The sequence below is a fragment of the Lepidochelys kempii genome, chromosome 2 (assembly GCF_965140285.1).
Source record: "Lepidochelys kempii isolate rLepKem1 chromosome 2, rLepKem1.hap1, whole genome shotgun sequence".
Classification (NCBI taxonomy): domain Eukaryota; kingdom Metazoa; phylum Chordata; order Testudines; family Cheloniidae; genus Lepidochelys; species Lepidochelys kempii.
The window spans coordinates 219798465-219819758 of record NC_136381.1 but is presented as its reverse complement, the minus strand read 5'-3'; positions in this window follow the sequence as shown (position 1 = coordinate 219819758).

The following is a 21294-nucleotide window of genomic DNA, read 5'->3' as shown; positions in this document are numbered from 1 at the left end:
ATCTTGGTTAGTTACATGAGTCTCATGATATTACTTAATTTTCCTCTTTAGATTACTTATGTAACTGAACAACCGGAACAGCATGAGTTTCAGTTTGTATATTCCAGTATAATATTCGTAGCACACATTTAGCACTGTTAATGATCAGATATGGAATTTCAACAACCATTTTTAGTGAATATTTGCATGTTCCCGATAAAAATATAATTTTGCAAGAGTGATGTTATTAAGGTCTGTACACTAGCCAGGTAGCTACTTTAAGCAATGTGGAAATATAAGACCTATCCTTCCCAACTTTCACCATCATGCATCTAAAAGTTCAACCTTCATATAACTTTGGATTCCTACAATGTGTCTTCTACAGTCTTCTCCAGTAGTGGCAGTTCGGGATGACCTATGTTTTAACTTTTCTAACAGGGCTGACGTAATTTTTCAACAGTGACAAACTTGTAATATATCAGAAAAAATATAGATACATTTTCAAAACTATAGTGCCAACAAACCAGTAAAATCTCTCTAGAGAAAAGCTTGGTGAACATCACACAGCAGTAACACACCAATCAATTTCTTTCTTTCTTTCTTTCTTTCTTTCTTTCTTTCTTTCTTTCTTTCTTTCTTTCTTTCTTTCTTTCTTTCTTTCTTTCTTTCTTTCCAGACTTATGCCTGAGATGTTCAGTATTTCCAGTAAAAATCTAGCTTTAGATTACTCCTTTAGATATAGCTTTACATTGATAAAGTAGTTTTTTTTTTTACTATAATAATCCTTTTATTGGTATAGATATACACTCTATTCTTTGTACATAGAGGGCATTTTCTTCCTTTTTTTGAAAATCACGATTTTATTTTAATGTTTTTCTCTAAAATCAAAACCAAAAATATTTGTTAGATTGATTAGTATTAAGTTTTCTTTTCATTAACTTTTAAATTTTCTTACAGACACATTTTATTCTCAGGTAGGGCAGTGTAAATTAATATGGTTACTCAGGCATTCACAGCTAAACTCATGTGCAAGTGTTGGGAGGATTGGAACAATAATTTTACATGTGTGTAATGTTTATTTTAGAACTAATATAAGTGAAACCCCCATCAGGCACAAGAAAGCATAGTTTTGCTGCATGGTTTGCTGAATGGCCTTACTTTCTTAAATGTGGAGATCAAACTGTACAGGCTTAACTTTAAGCACATGTGTCATTTCATTGATATCAATGGCTGCCTTGTGCTTAAAGTTAATTACTGTGTGTAAGTATTTGAAGATTCAAGGCATGGTCAACAAAAGGAGGAGACAACAGCAGGAGACAACACTTGCTTGTTGCTGAAGACAGGAAACATGGTTGTTGAAAGCAGCAGCCTGAGAAGATCTACAAGTGGTTTGGGCCCTGGAGTAGCATTGATAATCACCCTTCACTGTATCACCTGCCTGGGGAAAGAGGGATATATTGATTGCTAGTTGTCACTGTGAGCTAGGAAAAAACACACTCAGCCTCTAAGAGATCTACTAGTAGCTATGGGCCTTGGTATGCCCATTTCTATGGAAATTAGATTGGGCTCATTATAAGTATTTCATCTATATTTTAATGGTGTCCCAATATCCTCAAACTTCTTGAAGTTTTACTGTCAATAATGTGTTTTCCATAAATGTAAAGTTTTTAATTTCATGATTCCACTTTAAAAAAAAATCACAGTCTAGAAACTAGAAACAAACTCTTTGATCAATCATTTCAATATAGAACTTACAATCATGCTAGGGACAAAATAAGCAATTTTATGTTAAAAACATACACCATGGACTATTTTTGAAGGATCTTCGATCTCATCTGTGAAGCCATGGACAAGTTGTACAAAATAGTGCTTTCTCTATGGATGCTAAGAAAGCATTTGGCGGAGTGGAGTAGAGTTACTGACCTTTCAAACTGAAAATATTTGGTTTTAGATTCAAATGTATACAGATAATAGAGTACATATCCTCATCCTACAAGTGTTGTTAGATGGTAGTCTGTAACCTATCCCCTAAATATGCAAAGATACTTGGCCAGATGATCCTATCTTTGCATATATTCAGTGATGGAGCTCCTAGCTATTGCCATTATAAAAATGAGGATGAAATGGATCAGGTATGCAGAGTAGGAATAAAATTCACAGATTGTATTGATAATTTACACAAAGTTTATTAGTATCTTTACAGTAGTACTTAAGAACTCCATTCAGGAATCAGGGTCCAGTTGTTCTAGGTGTTTCTCAGACACATAACGAAGAAGGCAATCACTGTTCCAGATAGACCACAGTATGCAGGACAGACAGGACACAACAGGTGGATGAAACAGATAGAAGATATACCTTTCTGGCTTTAAAATTGATGATGTAGGAGTCATAGTTCAGGGCAACTGAATCTGTACACCACCTGCATGGTAAACCAAGGGCATCTACTTTGGGTTCCTGGCTCTTCAGCCATCATCTTTCTTGAGTAGAGACCCGTACCTCTCTCCTGCCTGGTTTTTCCAGGCTGCACAGTTCCCTGCCTGCACTGTAATAGTCCCAGTGAGCCAGACTGCCTAAACAGGCCAGCGTCTTCATAGAATCATAGAATCATAGAATCATAGAATATCAGGGTTGGAAGGGACCCCAGAAGGTCATCTAGTCCAACCCCCTGCTCAAAGCAGGACCAATTCCCAGTTAAATCATCCCAGCCAGGGCTTTGTCAAGCCTGACCTTAAAAACCTCTAAGGAAGGAGATTCTACCACCTCCCTAGGTAACTCATTCCAGTGTTTCACCACCCTCTTAGTGAAAAAGTTTTTCCTAATATCCAATCTAAACCTCCCCCACTGCAACTTGAGACCATTACTCCTCGTTCTGTCATCTGCTACCATTGAGAACAGTCTAGAGCCATCCTCTTTGGAACCCCCTTTCAGGTAGTTGAAAGCAGCTATCAAATCCCCCCTCATTCTTCTCTTCTGCAGGCTAAACAATCCCAGCTCCCTCAGCCTCTCCTCATAACTCATGTGTTCCAGTCCCCTAATAATTTTTGTTGCCCTTCGCTGGACTCTCTCCAATTTATCCACATCCTTCTTGAAGTGTGGGGCCCAAAACTGGACACAGTACTCCAGATGAGGCCTCACCAATGTCGAATAGAGGGGAACGATCACGTCCCTCGATCTGCTCGCTATGCCCCTACTTATACATCCCAAAATGCCATTGGCCTTCTTGGCAACAAGGGCACACTGCTGACTCATATCCAGCTTCTCGTCCACTGTCACCCCTAGGTCCTTTTCCGCAGAACTGCTGCCTAGCCATTCGGTCCCTAGTCTGTAGCTGTGCATTGGGTTCTTCCGTCCTAAGTGCAGGACCCTGCACTTATCCTTATTGAACCTCATCAGATTCCTTTTGGCCCAATCTTCCAATTGGTCTAGGTCCTTCTGTATCCTATCCCTCCCCTCCAGCGTATCTACCACTCCTCCCAGTTTAGTATCATCCGCAAATTTGCTGAGAGTGCAATCCACACCATCCTCCAGATCATTTATGAAGATATTGAATAAAACCGGCCCCAGGACCGACCCTTGGGGCACTCCACTTGATACCGGCTGCCAACTAGACATGGAGCCATTGATCACTACCCGTTGAGCCCGACAATCTAGCCAGCTTTCTACCCACCTTATAGTGCATTCATCCAGCCCATACTTCCTTAACTTGGTGACAAGAATACTATGGGAGACCGTGTCAAAAGCTTTGCTAAAGTCAAGAAACAATACATCCACTGCTTTCCCTTCATCCACAGAACCAGTAATCTCATCATAAAAGGCGATTAGATTAGTCAGGCATGACCTTCCCTTGGTGAATCCATGCTGGCTGTTCCTGATCACTTTCCTCTCATGCAAGTGCTTCAGGATTGATTCTTTGAGGACCTGCTCCATGATTTTTCCAGGGACTGAGGTGAGGCTGACTGGCCTGTAGTTCCCAGGATCTTCCTTCTTCCCTTTTTTAAAGATTGGCACTACATTAGCCTTTTTCCAGTCATCCGGGACTTCCCCGGTTCGCCACGAGTTTTCAAAGATAATGGCCAGTGGCTCTGTAGTCACAGCCGCCAATTCCTTCAGCACTCTCGGATGCAACTCGTCCGGCCCCATGGACTTGTGCACGTCCAGCTTTTCTAAATAGTCCCTAACCGCCTCTATCTCCACAGAGGGCTGGCCATCTCTTCCGCATTTTGTGATGCCCAGCGCAGCAGTCTGAGAGCTGACCTTGTTAGTGAAAACAGAGGCAAAAAAAGCATTGAGTACATTAGCTTTTTCCACATCCTCTGTCACTAGGTTGCCTCCCTCATTCAGTAAGGGGCCCACACATTCCTTGGCTTTCTTCTTGTTGCCAACATACCTGAAGAAACCCTTCTTGTTACTCTTGACATCTCTGGCTAGCTGCAGCTCCAGGTGTGATTTGGCCCTCCTGATAACATTCCTACATGCCCGAGCAATATTTTTATACTCTTCCCTGGTCATATGTCCAACCTTCCACTTCTTGTAAGCTTCTTTTTTATGTTTAAAATCCGCTAGGATTTCACCATTAAGCCAAGCTGGTCGCCTGCCATATTTACTATTCTTTCGACTCATCGGGATGGTTTGTCCCTGTAACCTCAACAGGGATTCCTTGAAATACAGCCAGCTCTCCTGGACTCCTTTCCCCTTCAAGTTAGTGCCCCAGGGGATCCTGGCCATCCGTTCCCTGAGGGAGTCGAAGTCTGCTTTCCTGAAGTCCAGGATCCTTATCCTGCTGCTTACCTTTCTTCCCTGCGTCAGGATCCTGAACTCAACCAACTCATGGGCACTGCCTCCCAGATTCCCATCCACTTTCGCTTCTCCCACTAATTCTACCCGGTTTGTGAGCAGCAGGTCAAGAAAAGCGCCCCCCCTAGTTGGCTCCTCTAGCACTTGCGCCAGGAAATTGTCCCCTACGCTTTCCAAAAACTTCCTGGATTGTCTATGCACCGCTGTATTGCTCTCCCAGCAGATATCAGGAAAATTAAAGTCACCCATGAGAATCAGGGCATGCGATCTAGTAACTTCCGCGAGCTGCCGGAAGAAAGCCTCATCCACCTCATCCCCCTGGTCCGGTGGTCTATAGCAGACTCCCACCACTACATCACTCTTGTTGCACACACTTCTAAACTTAATCCAGAGACACTCAGGTTTTTCACTTTGCTTTCTCTTTGAAGGTTATGAAGAGTATAATGGCTTACACAAGTTATATAGGCAAGCACATTTATTGTTAAGGTGAAGCATTATAAAGAGCAAATATATTAAAAACAACAAAAGAACCTATGCACATACTAAGAAGCTTATCAGAGGACACCCCAACTCCAACCCCAGGGCTTTGGTGAGTGTTAGTCCTTCAAACCCCACAACTGGGTTTTCCCTGTGGTTACAAATTCATATGTGTCTCAGATTCAGAACCAGAACTCTTTTCTTCAGTCTTTCTCTTATACAGTTTGGGCCTTTGATTGTGGCCTTGTGTAACAAAAGATCAGTAGACAAAGGCCCACTCATGAGGGCATAGTTTTCAAAAGGCTGGGCACTGCATAACAGTAGGTGTGGAATTTGGATTCACTTCCCCCTCTATATTTTCTAGGAAAACAACTTTACATATTGTCTCAAAAGTCTATTCGTGTCTGGAGCATTGTTCAATATAATTCTTTGACCACCCAGGCCTCACATCACATCATCCCTCCCCCTCTGCCAGAGAATTTACATACAGTCCTGGCCCACAATAATACATACACCTTGGGTTTAGTACACTGGACACTAAAGAGGCTTAAACTTAATTCAATAAGGTTTTTCAAGGATATAGCAGGAAATTGCCAAAGCTGTCACAGTAATATTGAGATTGCCTCCATTCCACTAATTTCAGTTCTGACAATGTAGAACATTTTTGAACAATTTATAAAATAGGGCTTCAGACGAATATAGCACTTGGTTCAATGGTGTCCTGATGCGACTAGGACTCCTAGGCACTATGGAGCAAATAAATAAATAAATACCTTTGTATAGAAAAAATGCCTTGTATTTTTATTTATTTATGTATTTGTTACCCAACAGCATTCTGTTTCATTTCCTGATGTGGATCTTATGTGATTCAGTTATTTTAACTGCCAGACTAATGATTTTCGTGCTTTATTGGCTGGCTTGTCAGAAGTATTTTTCAATATCAGGTATATCAGCTGCTTTTTTGGCATAAATATGATCACACCAATCTTTGTATTTTGTGAAATCCAATTTGATGGATAATATGGTGTTGCAGAATCTTTTACACTTTTTTCTCTATCTTCTAATATTTTCCTAACTTCCTTTTCCTTGCAGAAAATGTGTAACTGATGTAACTTTTCGTGTCTCTAACACTCCACTCCGCAAGGCAACAAAAGTATCAATGAACTGAAAGAACATTTTCAATTCTTGCTCTATTGCTCCTTCCGTAACAAAATGGCTAGACTCTAACAAAATGAACTATGATTTGTTAGGTTTACAAAGTGGGCTAGTTCCTCAGCTGGTACAAATTTGGCTTTGCTCATCTAAACCAACTGCAGATTGGCCCAGTGAAAGTAGAGTGAGGGTAAAAAAATCATCCTGATCTGGGAGCATTTTGCATACACTTTGCACAGGTATAAATGAATGTGCCTGGAGTGAGGCAGTGGAGAGTTAGACCTAATGTCTCCTAAATTGCAGGTCACGGTTCATTGCACTAGATCCTATGAGAAGAAGAAAATGTTACTCCTAGGACAGGTCTTAAGGGATAGAGTAAAACAAATAATTACGCTCTGTATCTCTATACTAGATTGAACCACAGGTCTGAATCCTTTCATAATTTGAAGTGTTCCAAATATGGATCAAGATCTACAATGGAAAGCTTGGACCCATCTCAGCATGTAATATATGTATGCTGGAGGTTCTTATCATCAGCTGGGATCAAATAGTCAGCCACACAAAACTTAGTTTCTGTCCCTTTCTTCAGGGGTCTGTTTTATTATGTTCACAAAGAAAGAAAGAAAAATGTGCCAAAGTAACACAAACAACCATTTGATAAAGGGTTCAGACAAGGAGCCTTCCGGCCTCTAGTAACAACGAGGCAAGGCCTTCCCCTACCCTGGCAGGGGATCCACAGGGCCCACCTGCCTGCAGCCTCCTGCTCTGGTTACAGGAAAGTTTATTCCCTATTCTCTCCTAGTTTTCCCCACCCTCCCATGGAGCTGGGTCCTCCTTTATATTGTCCAGCTGAGAGTATGGGCCAATCATGAGGTACAGTTCAGCTGTGTCAGCTAATTTTCAACACATGCCCGCTGGGCTTCTCTCTGGAGCAGGAGCATCTGCTCTCTGCCCCCTACCCCAAGGCCATTAAAGGGGCAGATTGCCCTGTTACACTGTGCAAAGCCTCCGCATACCTTTTAAATAATGGTTCATGTGTATCTTAAATTCTTGCTCAGATATATTTTTATTTCCTGAGGCATTTGTCTAATCTAGACTTCCATCTATCATAACTGTCTCCTAGAATCACTGGAGTTTATATGATCACATTTTATGTGACCAGATAGATTACATACATACATAGATACAAAAAAAAATTATAGGTTATTCTTTTTAGGGACAAATTTATGCACAGAAAGAGAAGGTATCGCTTCAAGCCTTTCCTTAGGTATATATTTGCTATTCATTTTAACAGACACATTTTTACTAAACAATAAAACAGTATTGTGTTGTTAGCATTCTATCCACAGGTACATTGCGATAAGTATGGTATAAATACCAAGACTGATAGTTAGATGATATCTACCATTTTCTCTTGGAAATATACCAAGACTTTTCTCTTCCGTTTGACAGCCCATAAATCATGACCAGTGTTAAAAACCTCTCCTGAAATATTAATTTACTTGAGTTTTACATACCAACCAAGGAAAATCATTAGTAATAACCATTTTAATCTGTCAATATAGTTTTATAGGCCTACTTATATCCTAACTTCTTCCTTTTGTGTTCATTGTGTTTAGAGACTGCAGTCCAATAAGTGAAAATAAAACTTTTTAGTAAAAGATGACAATATCACACTGAGTCAATCCAAATTAAATTTATTTCCAACCTTGATTTTCAATATACTCCTGAAATCCATCAAGCACTGCATCTGTGCTATTGTAATAATAATAGTAGTAAAAAAAAATCCTGTCGCAAGCTGTGTCCCTGTCCAAAGCAATGTTAAGTTAGTAGAAAATTAAAACCAAACAATCAATAACTTAAACACATTTGTGGCATTAGCAAGATGCATACTGCTCAGTCATTTACTTGATTTGCATGCCATCCCCATCCATTTGTTGTTTATTAAGGGCCTGATCGAATGTCCATTGAAGTCAATGGGAGTCTTTCCACTGCCTTCATGGAAACTGTATTGCCCCCCTTAGAATGTAAGTTCTTTGGGGTGGAATCTTTGTTGACATATTTGCCTTTAAAACATCTAGCATGCCTACAATACTGAATGAATAATTAAGAAATAATAATTACTATTAAATACAAATAATATTTGTACACAGTAGTGCCTGGCATCTCAAAGGACCTCAAACAGCTTCAAAACTTGACAAAAAGTGGAATCACTTCACACATTATTGACATAAATGAAATGAGGTGGTTGTTTGACAGCACTTAGCAACATTTTACAGATGTTAGGGCAGGCAGGAAGGAGCAGGAAGACCACTGTACACAATGGAAACAACAGGCAAAATGTAATGACTTAAATTGGAAATTTGAATAAGGTATCAGCTTAAGGCCCCTTTTCTTGAAAAAAGTGCAGTGACATCTCTCTGATCACAAATTATTATATCCTCAGGCCAAAAGCATGGTATCCCTAAAAATGGGGCAATGATAGCTTACTGGCTCAGAAGTAAGATTTCCCTGTGGTGCTATCACTGCAGAACGTAGTGTCAATGAAGGGTTGCTACCGCTGTAAACAACCAAATTATTTATTCTAGTATGATCACTCTTATGACTCAGCAAACGTGCTCACCGTTGAATTCTCTGAGCAATTATTTATAGATGTACCCAAAACTTAGCTGTTTATATGCCACTAAATATTTGGAGCTGTGGGCTTGACCGTTAGATGAAATATACAATACTACATCATTATTTTATATTTTATTTTTTGATAAATTAAATTCACCTTCTTGATTCAAGCTCCCTTCTCCACACCCACTCATACTTAGGACTAGTCTCCTGTCTTGTCCCTTGTTTTCTTGCTATTATTCATGTGAGAGCCTTCTGCTCCACTGTTCCTGACTGAGTATTGGCAAAATCCTAGTCCCACTAAAATCAATGGCAAAAGTTCCATTGACTTCAGTGGCAGTCACCCACCTTTTCTACCTAGTATTTATGTTCTATCTCCCTCAGAGATCATTTGTTTTTAAACTCTCTAACTGTACTACTTAGTTCTGTAAAGCATAATAGGCCAGATGGAAACCTCATTGAAGTTAATAGGCATCTTTCATATGCTGTCAGTGCGGTTTGGATCCAGCCCTATGAATGTGCAGTTAATATGAAAGATAATATACAAACTTAAGTATTCATTGCTATGGTTTTACCATCAATACTGAAAATTGAAGAATTCTTTTGTTTGCAGTAGTAGCTATGCCAAAGAAACCGCTGCCAAGATATGTAAAGAATTCTGTATGCAAATATGTTTTCTACTGAGTTTTGCACATAGGACTGAGTTATACATCAAGGCAGTACTACAATCAACTGTTTGAAAGTGAAAATTAACTCTTGAAATTTGACTAACAAAATCTGCTGCACTTGCATAATTGGTTTCTCATTCCACACAAGCAAAGCGAGTGTTTACCAATGTGACACAGAAGGATGCAAATATTTGCTCCATAAACAATAGGTGGGCTTTTAAAGATACCGGGTTGTTAAAGCTCTTGAAGTTAGCTGATTAGGACTTGTGTGCCCATAAAAGTGGAGAGATTAAAAGAAAGGCTTGCAAATGTATTCATAATGAGAGAGGGGACCAGGGTTGTGTTTGGGACATGATTAGCTGGTAATCAGTAAAGAACAAACTGATTATTAGCTGTTCAATTCTTGTGATTCTTAGGGGATTCCACTCAGTGGCCTAATTAAGCTGAGCTTGAAGTCCTCACATCTCCATTCAGTGGCAATTTCATTAAAATATTCAGTTCTTTGCATGAGATTTGCCTCCCCCCGCTTTAATCATATGTTTTGCATTTGTGTAACACCTTCCTTGATTAGTTTCTCTACAGGATTAGCTTCTGATAACTGCATGGCTTATGAAAGCAAATGTCACATATAAGACAATCCAGATATTTGAATTTATTATCAACTTTGGAATGGAAAATAATCAACATAGGCATTTTTAATTAAAAGGACTTTCCTCAGATTCAGAACTATTAACTTTATAAAAGCTAAGATACTGTGTGATGTAAAGTTTTTTAAATACAACAACCGGTAACAGGATATTGAAGAATACAAGACTCCATGGCCACAAAAACAAGGTCCTCTGTTAACTACACACATGGAGCGACAGGATTAGAACTCACGACTGCAACATTACAATCCAGCTGAAGGAGCATTTCCGGCATGTCACATAGGAGATAAGTTTATATACATGAGTAAGACTGTTACATTTCCAGCAGAGGGCCTGCGGCACACATATACAGAATAGGTTACAAAGAAAGTAACTTACTAGATGAACTGGTTTAGATTAAATAAAGAGTGATCCAAATGTTCCCCCCATAAATCAAATTGCTTGAATAATATTTAGGCTAATATTTTTTCTTAAATTATTTTTTATTTCTGCATCTCTCTGAATTTCTTAGATGTGCATGTGTCCTGAAATGAGGTGGCAAAATAGCTTATGAAATGCTGTTTTTATGATATATTCAAGTCATACCAGAGGCAAGACAGCCTGGGTATCTTGCAAGAAAGCCTCTACACTACTTTTTGCAGACTCTAAACCTTTTTAGATCCACCTATTTTTATTTTACAAGAGACCTGACTCTTACTTCACATACACTGGTGACATGTCACTGATTTCAGTGCAGTTACTCCTGATTTACACTGGTATAAATGAAAGCAGAATAAGGCCCAATACACTCCAAAATCTAGGAGAATAGAAAAATTAACCTTCATATTGTACTCTAGAAGTTGCTGTGTGTGGGCTAGATCCAGTGCTCACTGCAGTCATGACTTTAATGGGCCATGGATTATGCTCAATAATTTACACCCATTGAAGAGCTGACCCCTGATTTTCAGAAGTGCTGAGCTCTCAGAACTGCAATTGTGTTCAGTGAGAACTATGAATACTCAACACATCTGCAAAATCAGGCCTAAATAGCAGAACAGAGCGATTTTCTGATATTTTGTTTTAGCAACATTCTATACAAAAATACTGAATGCATAAGCCAGATTCAGCTATCACACAGTTCAAGGGGTTTTCACTGTGTGACTTCCACTGATGTTAATAATAGCTATATATATATATAAGTAGCTAAATCCCAGGGACCCTTTACACATTTTCCATACCATGATTTACTTTGATTATTTTTGAGATCTGTTAAATATATTGGCTTTCTAAACAATTCCTAGCTTCTATGGTTTTGTTCATAGGTCAAAAAGAGAGGGAAACACCTGATAATTTAGTGAGGGTGTTTGAACAGTAATAGATATTACTGTAGTAGGTAGTTATAAGTTTACATTGAAAGGCCTGTCAACTAGACTAATAAGAAATGGGGGGCAAAAAACTAAATAAAAACTTGTGCATTGTGTCAGCTCTCCTCAGAATTTTGAAAAATGCTATAAAGAATTTATAGGGATATTTCTAGTTTTCTTTCTTTTTTCCCCCCAAAAATGCTTCATTTATTGGCGTACTAGTTTAAATTATAAGACTAATTACTAATAGATAGTGCTTAGATCATGCCTGTCTCCAGAGGATCTTAAACTAATTAATTAATTAAGGCTCACTTTACTCTAACAATTATTATTGTTACCTTCATTCCAAAGCAAGGGAATCGAGGCAGAGACAGGTCAAATAAGTTGCTAAGGGTCACATGGTATTATCAGTGGCACAGCAGGGAAATCCAGAAATCCTGCTTTGCAGTACCCTGTTTCACATGCACTCACAAGATTTAAAATGTTATTTTCAGTGGAAACTAGATTGTCTGCAATAAGAGTGCTCCAGGGAAGAAAACCATTCTGTTGGTATAAAATTGTATGTAAGCGTGAAGGGATCTTTTCCATTGTCACTAAGGCTGAGGACTTTCACAGTGTTGCTTTAGCACCATTGCAGATCCACTAGTTCCAGAAACCATAGGGCCACAAGTGTAGACCAGTCACTTGTTTTTAGCGCTGTGTTGTATAGCTCTATTCTGATACATTTTCTGCTGAATACTTTTGCTAGTGTTGATGAACTTGTATTGGTGCTCCAGCAACAGTGGGAGTTGTTCAGAAAAACCTTAGTGTGGATAAGATATTATTTTCATTGCTTACTAGTAACAGCTCTAGCAACCAGAGACTATGTGTTGTATTTCTAATATTTAATGGGATGAAAAGGGAGTCTATATACAGACACACTGCAAATTGCCTCACATTTATTACTTTCTTCAAGCCAATAGTTAAAATAGTCATCACTTAAATTCCTGCCATATCCTATACAAAGCACTGTTTAAGATGGTGTTAAATTCTTTAGCTTGATAATTATTATGAAAAGATTTAAATAATCTTAATTTAATAAACTTCTACATTGTTCCATACATTGAGAACCACTATGATGTAGTGCTCTTTACCTCATTCTACAGGCACTGGAAGATCATCCAAACCATTAAAATAAAAAAAGGGGTCAGTTCCTTAGCTCATATAAATCAGTGTAGCTCTGGCCCTTCATTTTGGCTGAAAAGGGGAACAAATTGTAAACTTAATGTTTCTGGTACTGGAAGGTTTATTGATGTAGTCTACATAAGTAAAAAAAAAATGGAACTGAAAACTATTTATCAGTAAAAGAAGCCAGTAAGCAGAGAAGACCCTCAGCCATCATTTGAACTCTCAGCCTAAATAACTGTAGTTACTGGTCAGGAAGCTATTGGTCTTGTAAGAAGAGTAATATTCAATCATCACAAAGACCCCTGTGAAACCATTTAAACAACTTTATTGATTTTTTCCTGGTTGGCAGTGTTTAATTCAAACGGCTCCCAAGGAGTACAAGCATCACTGCAGGCAAATTATCAAGTATTCTGGCCTCTCTCATTCTTTGACCACCACTGATACAATTTCTAGTGACAAAAGTGAACATTTCCCCCCACTCTGTTCTGGGACTTGTTCTGTGTTAAGCTAACAAAAGACAGATAATGCAAATGAAGGCTGGACCTCCATCCTTAACTCATGCTGGTGTGGAAAGAAAACAACAACAAACACATGCATCTTCTCATCAGTAGCTGGGATGGTGCCAAATAATTTTGTAAAAGGTTTTGAGATTTTTCTTTTCCATTCAATGTAAATCCCCATTAAAAGCTGGAAAAGGCACCTTTATTTCCCTCCACCTGCACATATGTCATATTCAAACTCAATGCTGAGAAAACAGTAGATTTGCTCCCAAAGCACTTGTCTCTACTGAGTAATGTAAAGGGTCTAGCCAAGTAAATAGAAAGCCTTAGGAAACAAGCAGATCTAATCTAAGCTTCCTTGGAAATATTATGTATCTGCTCTCGGGCTGGATTTAGGGGCAGGCGACCTAGGTGCTGTTTTTGTTATTAGTAACAAAAAGGAAAATAGAATGTTTGAAGTAGCATGTTTCAGGTATTCCGTATATGGATTAATTTTTCACTAACCTCCTAGAATGTTCTGGACATTTGTAGAATCTCATGGAACCTTCCAGATTTTCTGAAAACTCTATTTTCCTCAAACCTCTTACAATGTTGTCAGCCATGCCATCATGGGTATATAAGGGGTGGGACATTGCCAGTCAGTCAGTGAGATATAAGAACAAAGTGAGAGCTCTGCTGCGATATTGTGAATCTTGTTATATTGTGTAGTTGTGAAAATGTACACAGTTTTAAGACTTGAAGAGTGTAAGTAGCGACTACTAAAGGACACATTTAATGAGATGCTGGAGATATCTATCAAACCCCTATCTAAGCAACAATATAAAAGAAATACTGTTACTTCTTTTGCCATGCTTAACATGTAATGTTTGATGACTTTCTAACACCATGGAACCTAGACTTTTGCTCTCCCTAATATTGTCTGTTTTCCCCTGTAGAAAATAAAAGGTGCCCCCAAAGAAGCCTTCAGGAGCTCAGTATAGGAAGTGAAAAGCTCAATTGCAATCTAGTTTGCAGCAAGGGGCAAATTTGATGGGAAAAATAGCTGAAACAGAACAACATGGACCAGGCTTTATGCAGTAGTGACCATCCCAGTACAAAATAAATTGGGGAGTGTCAAGGTTCCTTCCCCACTCTGAACTCTAGGGTACAGATGTGGGGACCCACATGAAAGACCCCCTAAGCTTATTTCTACCAGTTTAGATTAAAACTTCCCCAAGGCACAAAGTCTTTGCCCTTGGATTAGGTAAAACACTAGTGATCACTAGCAAGTGATTTAACAAACAATCAGGGAAAGGACCACTTGGAGTACCTATTTCCCCAAAATATCCCCCCAAACCCTTACAACCCTTTTTCTGGGGGCTTGAGAATAAACAAGATGAGCACAAACCAGCCTTGGATTTTTAAGACCCCCAAAAACCCAATCAGATTCTTAAAAAACAGAACTTTATAAGAAGAACAAAAAAAGATAAGAGACCAACTCTGTAAGATCAGAATGGAAGATAATCTTACAGGAAGTCAGATTCAAAACATAGAGAATCCCTCTAGACAAAACCTTAAGTTACAAAAAGACACAAAAACAGGAATACACATTTCCTCCAGCACAGCGAATTTACAAGCCAAAACAAAGAAAACCTAACGCATTTTCTAGCTAGATTACTTACTAACTTTACAGGAGTTGGAGGGCTTGCATCCTTGATCTGTTCCCGGCAAAGGTATCACACAGAAAGACAAAAGCCTTTTTCCCCCCTCCAGATTTGAAAGTATCTTGTCCCCTCATTGGTCATTTTGGGTCAGGTGCCAGCGAGGTTACGTTAGTTTCTTAACCCTTTACAGGTGAAAGGATTTTGCCTCTGGCAAGGAGGGATTTTATAGCATTGTATACAGAAAAGTGGTTACCCTTCCCTTTATATTTATAACTGGGAGTGAAGTGTAAATTATGGAAGTCCTATTACTAAGGAATTAGCAGATTTACCTGAAGATAAAGAATGGAAATGTGAGGAAAGTGATGGAGAATTGCTCAGTTTTCCTGGTGGTATCAAGGAGAGTGATGATAAAGAAGAATGTGGCTCCCATGAAAAGGAGAGTAATGACAAAGAAAAATCTGGTTTACATGAAAAGGAGAGAAATGATAAAGAAGAATCAGTCTCGCATGATGACAAAAACAGCAATGAGAAAAATTGCACACCACAAATCAATACATCAGATCCTGCTTTCTGGCCAGTGAGCCTAAACTCTGCCGATATTGATGGTACAATTTTGAATGGGCTGGGCAAAATAAAGCGATGATGTTTTCAGTAAATGAGCAGAAGTGACACGTCTCAAAATCATATTGTAAAAGAGTGCTCAAGAATGGTGAGAAACTGAACCAACGTTGGCTAGTTTGCTTGAAATCAAAGTGTTCTGTTTGTCTTGCAAAATATTTGACAAGAATGCCAAATCATTGCTTGTGCTTTCCGGGTACAATTACTGGCATAACTTTGCTGATGTTCTGAAGCAACATGAAAAGTCAAGTGACTATTTTCTGGCCTACACCAAATGGATGGAGATTGAGTCGAGACTCAAGTTGAATAAATGCTTAGACACAGAAAACCAGTGTATTATTAATGTAGAAACCCAGCATTGGAGGAATGTGCTCAAGCATCTGATCTCAATTACCCTTTCCCTTGCAAAAGAATAAATTGGCTTTCTGGGCTCATTGGATAAGTTCTTCACTGGATTTAATGGTAATTTCCTTAGTTTAGTAGAACTTTTTGGGAAATAAGATGATGTCCTGCACAAGAACCTACACTGAATAGTTTGTAAAGAAACTATGGACCATTACGGCAGCAAAACAATTCAAAATGTGTTGAATGACCTTATGGCAAGGAAGGTGCTTGTTAACATAGTGATGTGGCTCGGCAAAGTGAAGTATAACACAGTAATAATGTACTGCACTCCTGACAGTAGTCCCAATGAAAAGATGTAATTTATAGTAAGATTTGTTGACAACAAGGATGGCTGTATCCAAGTAAAGGAACCCTTTATCTGTTTCTGGTCTGTGAATGACTCTACTGGAAAAGGCCTAGCAGAACTGTTAATGAACATTTCAAATGAGAATAAAATAAAGCTTCAGGACTGCTGTGGCCAAGGCTACAATAATAGCATGAACATGAAGGGAAGAAACAGTGGCGTCCAGGCAAGGATCCTTGTGCTGAATCCAAGAGCTTTATTCATGCCTTGTGGCTGCCATTCCCTCAACCTGGTTGTGTCAGATGCAGTAGCATCTTTAGATTCAGTATGTCTCTTTGGAGCACTGCAAAGGATATACATCCTGTTTTCAGCATCAACTATCTGGTGGAAGATCCTCATGGACAATGTTATAAATCTGACCAAGGGAGCTGGAGTCTTCCCAAAAGTGGAGGGAGTGGGCGGGAGGTTCAACTGGGCAACATCCAGTTGCCACATGGGAAGCATTGTCCACTCCAAGTTCTCCAATTCATTCATGATGCAGAGCTGAAGGACACTTTTCCTAATATGTGGATAGCTTTGAGGATTCTGCTCATGCTTCTGGTCACAGTTGCTAGTGGGGAATGCAGCTTTTTTGAAACTCTGGCTCATTAAAACATATTCTCGTTTGACGATGGTTGATGAGAAACTGACATTGCTTGCTATTTTATCATTTGAAAATGCCATTGGGCGGTGTTTGTTTCTCTCTAATACTGTGCTTCAGTTTACAAGGGCAACGGTGAGAAAAGCGACCTTCTGAACAAAAGGATTAGGTTTAACATTCTAAGGCTGTCACCTACTGCAACACTATTTAATACTGGTCCACCCAATGTTGGTGCACAGCTCATTTTCTTGATGTTAGTACATTTCAGTTATTCTTAAAATTAAAAAGTTTCTATAAGCTTAGAGGAAATTCATTTTTTAAATTGCTTACATATGACATGAATAAATACAGATTTACAGATCCTAGCATGCAAAAATGAAAAAAGAATGATTTTGGTGACATTTACCATCCAGTATATCTATTACCAGTAACATCATACATTTTAAGAGGAAAAAAAACCTCACTAAACATCTAGAAGATAATGGAGAACAAACAATAGCAGAATATAAAGAAAATTTTTAAAATTTGATTATTGTAATTGATAGAATTACAAAATTAGTAGATGAAGGGGATTTGGAATTTAATACAGTATTTGAGTCTGTCTCATGGAAATCTACTTGCAAAAGAATTTCAACCTATCTTGGATATAACATGGTCAAAGGGTCTCAAAATAGACCAAAGTAATGTAAACAAACGGTCATGTTAAACAATAGTGCCTTGAATTGGGGAAAGATGTCTAGTAGGGTACTACAGGGATAGAATTTGTTCCTGTTTTCATATAATTTGAAGTTTCATGAATGTTTCCATGCTCCCTTTCTGTTTTACGTTCCACAACATACAAGCAATGTGGAATCTAATCTAGTTTATACTTTTTCTCCTTCTGTACTAATTTGTAATTTTTAATAAAGAGATCACAGTAGAGCCTCACTAATTCACACTAATGACTGGGAGACCCATTGCTAATTATTGAATTTTCTGAATGAGCAAGCATGTGAAGAAAAACAATAAAAAGTAAGGACATTGCAACACAAATGTACTCTATTCATTTATTACAATTAGTTTAGGTTTAATTATTTATGTCAAAACTTCAAAATTTACTAGTAAATGTACTGTAGTACTGAATATTATGCAAAAATAATGAAGCCTTATGAGACCTCTCCAATGCTTTTTTTCTGATATTAAATCTTAGCTGAGTGGTAGGAAGAGCTCATCAGAGTTTCTGAAGTCCATAAACTGTAAAAACAAGTGAAACATTACAGTAATACATATGAAAATCCTGGAGGGCTTTAGAGACAGGTTTTTGGTGTGTCCCTGTCATAAATATAAATCCTTTAAATCCCTCCTGGCCAAAGGAAAAACCCTTTCACCTGTAAAGGGTTAAGAAGCTAAGATAACCTCGCTGGCACCTGACCAAAATGACCAGTGAGGAGACACGATACTTTCAAAGCTGGGGGGTGGGGGAGGAGGGTCGTCTCTGTCTGTGTGATGTTTTTGCCAGGACCAGAGCAGGAATGCAGGTCAGAACTCCTGTAAAGAGTTAGTAAGCAATCTAGTTAGATATGCGTTAGATTCTGTTTTGTTTAAATGGCTGATAAAATAAGTTGTGCTGAATGGAATATACATTCCTGTTTTTGTGTCTTTTTGTAACTTAAGGTTTAGCCGAGAGGAATTCTCTGTGTTTTGAATCTGATTACCCTGTAAGGTATTTACCATCCTGATTTTACAGAGGTAATTCTTTTACTTTTTCTTTAATTAAAATTCTTCTTTTATGAACCTGATTGTTTTTCATTGTTCTTAAGATCCAAGGGTTTGGGTCTGTGTTCACCTATACAAATTAGTGAGGATTTTTTCAAGCCTTCCCCAGGAAAGGGGGTGTAGTGCTTGGGGGGATATTTTTTTTGGAGGGAGACGTTTCCAAGTGGGCACTTCCCTGTTATTTTTGTTAGACACTTTGGTAGTGGCAGCATAAAGGTTCAAGGACAAAAGGTAAAAGTTTGTACCTTGGGGAAGTTTTAACCTAAGCTGGTAAGAATAAGCTTAGGGGGTCTTTCTTGCAGGTCCCCACATCTGTACCTTAGAGTTCAGAGTGGGGAAGGAAGCTTGACAGTCCCAATGGCCTGGCCACATTACATCTCACCTTTTATGTTCCCATTGATGTGGAAGGAATTATTGGTGCTTCATTTATATTTTAATAAAATTATCAGGGCCCAGTATAAACATATGCTGGTACTAAGCATTATGCACATGTGTAAGTGTTTTCAATTATAGTTATTAAGGCTGGTCAGCACACAACAATTCCATTTAATGAACAATTTCAAAATCCTGACATTTGGCTTCTTTCTGCATCAAGACAAAACTGAGACCTTTTGAAAAAAATAGAGACAGACTCAACCCAGAAATGCCAGTAGCTGAGCGGTTAGGGAACTCTGCCTCCTTCAGATCAGGGACTTGAACTTCGCTCTCCCCCATCAGTCCTGTAGCCACTGGGCTATTGGCAATTCTGGTTGTGACCAGGAATTCCATCCTGGACCTGAGAAAGCTTTCTGATAAAGGTCTTCTAATAATGGATACACTTCTGTGAAAAGTTTTGGTTTTGACAAATCTACATTTTCCAACAAAAAAAGTGTAATTGAAAAATTCCTGAGCAGTTCTATTAGTTATGCACTAAAACAAGCCAGAGCTTTTAAAGCTTCCAACCTAGCTGTGGGATCTAATGAAACTTCCATCCTTTGGGGCAGGTCATCCCAAAATGGCATCTGTAAACATGTGCCTGGTGTAGTTCCAAAAATGTACCCCCCTCCCCAATATTTAATGGCAATTCTCCAGAAAACCTTTAAGCAAACAAAAAAATAAACAAAACTTGTAAAGTTTCAAATATAGCTGAAATAACCTCTACTTCAATGGAGTCCTACAAAGCAGACAAAAGGATTGTGTGAAGGACTTCAAGGGTCCCAGGAAACAAGTGCTAATGGGAAACATGAGTCCATTGTCCATTTAAAGTCGGTGGCATTTTAGTATTTGTGGCATATACGCATGCCTTATTCATGATGTATGCTGTGTATAAGCTTTTCAAATTCCACATTCAGATGTTCTGATTAGAACACTAAACAGACATTTACATGTATGAGTCCTGATCGGAACATCCAAATTCAAGATTGGGTTATTCTTTGAAGAAGTAAATGTTTGAAAATTCCATTCTTCATATTCCTTTGTGAATACAGCTGCATGGGAAGTAAGGGATTCCATCAAATAACTTGCCCTGCCACTAACAGATGCCAGTTAATAATTGCATTTCCATATTTTATTATAGGTATCTTTGACAGACAAAGGTAAACACAGAAAACCATATTTCAGTCAATGTGCAAAGAGGCCTGACCTACAAGATTATGAATACTGTAATGCATAATATATACACAGTTTAATTTCCCTCTCTTGGGCTATATCATGTGATTGAAAGGATGGGTCTGGCTGAGGAGGAACAGTAAGAAAGAATTTATTTAAAAAATAGATCAGTATTTTAAAAATACTTAATAAATAATAAATAATAAAATAATATTTAAAAAATAGCCCAGTAGACTGAATCTATGTATTCTTGACCTCAACCTTGATCTCAGCCAGAGAAAGCCACTAATTCTTCCATAACTTGGTGTACGAGCAATGGAATTTGTTATGGTTTTTCCATATAATGCACTTTCAGTCTAACTGATTTGATTTTGAAATTAAGAAAGACAAGAAAGAAGAAATAAAGGATCCATGTGAGAACACATTGTGTGTCCTCTGAACCCGACTTGAAAATGGTTGTGGCCTCTCCAGGCAGGGAGAATACCTAGAAAAGAAGGACATCAACATTTCATAGTTACATAGTCCACAGAATTAGCTGTACTTGTGTGTTGCTTCCCAGACTGGATGAGACTGGTCCGAGAAATATGGTCTGAAGGATAGTTTTGGTTAAGCAATAAGTAGTCATGGTTACTAAAGCAAAGGACCATTCTTTAGGGATCTTGACAGGCCAACACAAGAGTGTGGATGCATTGTGGCCAGCACTCAGGACTAAGGGCTGGGATAATGTTAAAGTGGCTTCGCTGTTTTCATTAATGTGATTGCACTATTTTCTATTACCTCATTATGGAAAGTAGTTAGGCAGAGAGCTCAAGAAGCAGCTGGTCATTTGTTAGGGAAGAGTATTTATATGTTCCCATCTCTCCACTTTGATCTTTGCCTCTAGGCTGAATTACCGTAATGCACTTTCTTTGGCGTTACCCTTGAAAACCACTTACAGATTGCAGCTAATGTAGAATGCAGCAACATGACTGCTCAAGGGCCTTTTCCCACAAGAGTCATGCAGACTGCACTTGCTGC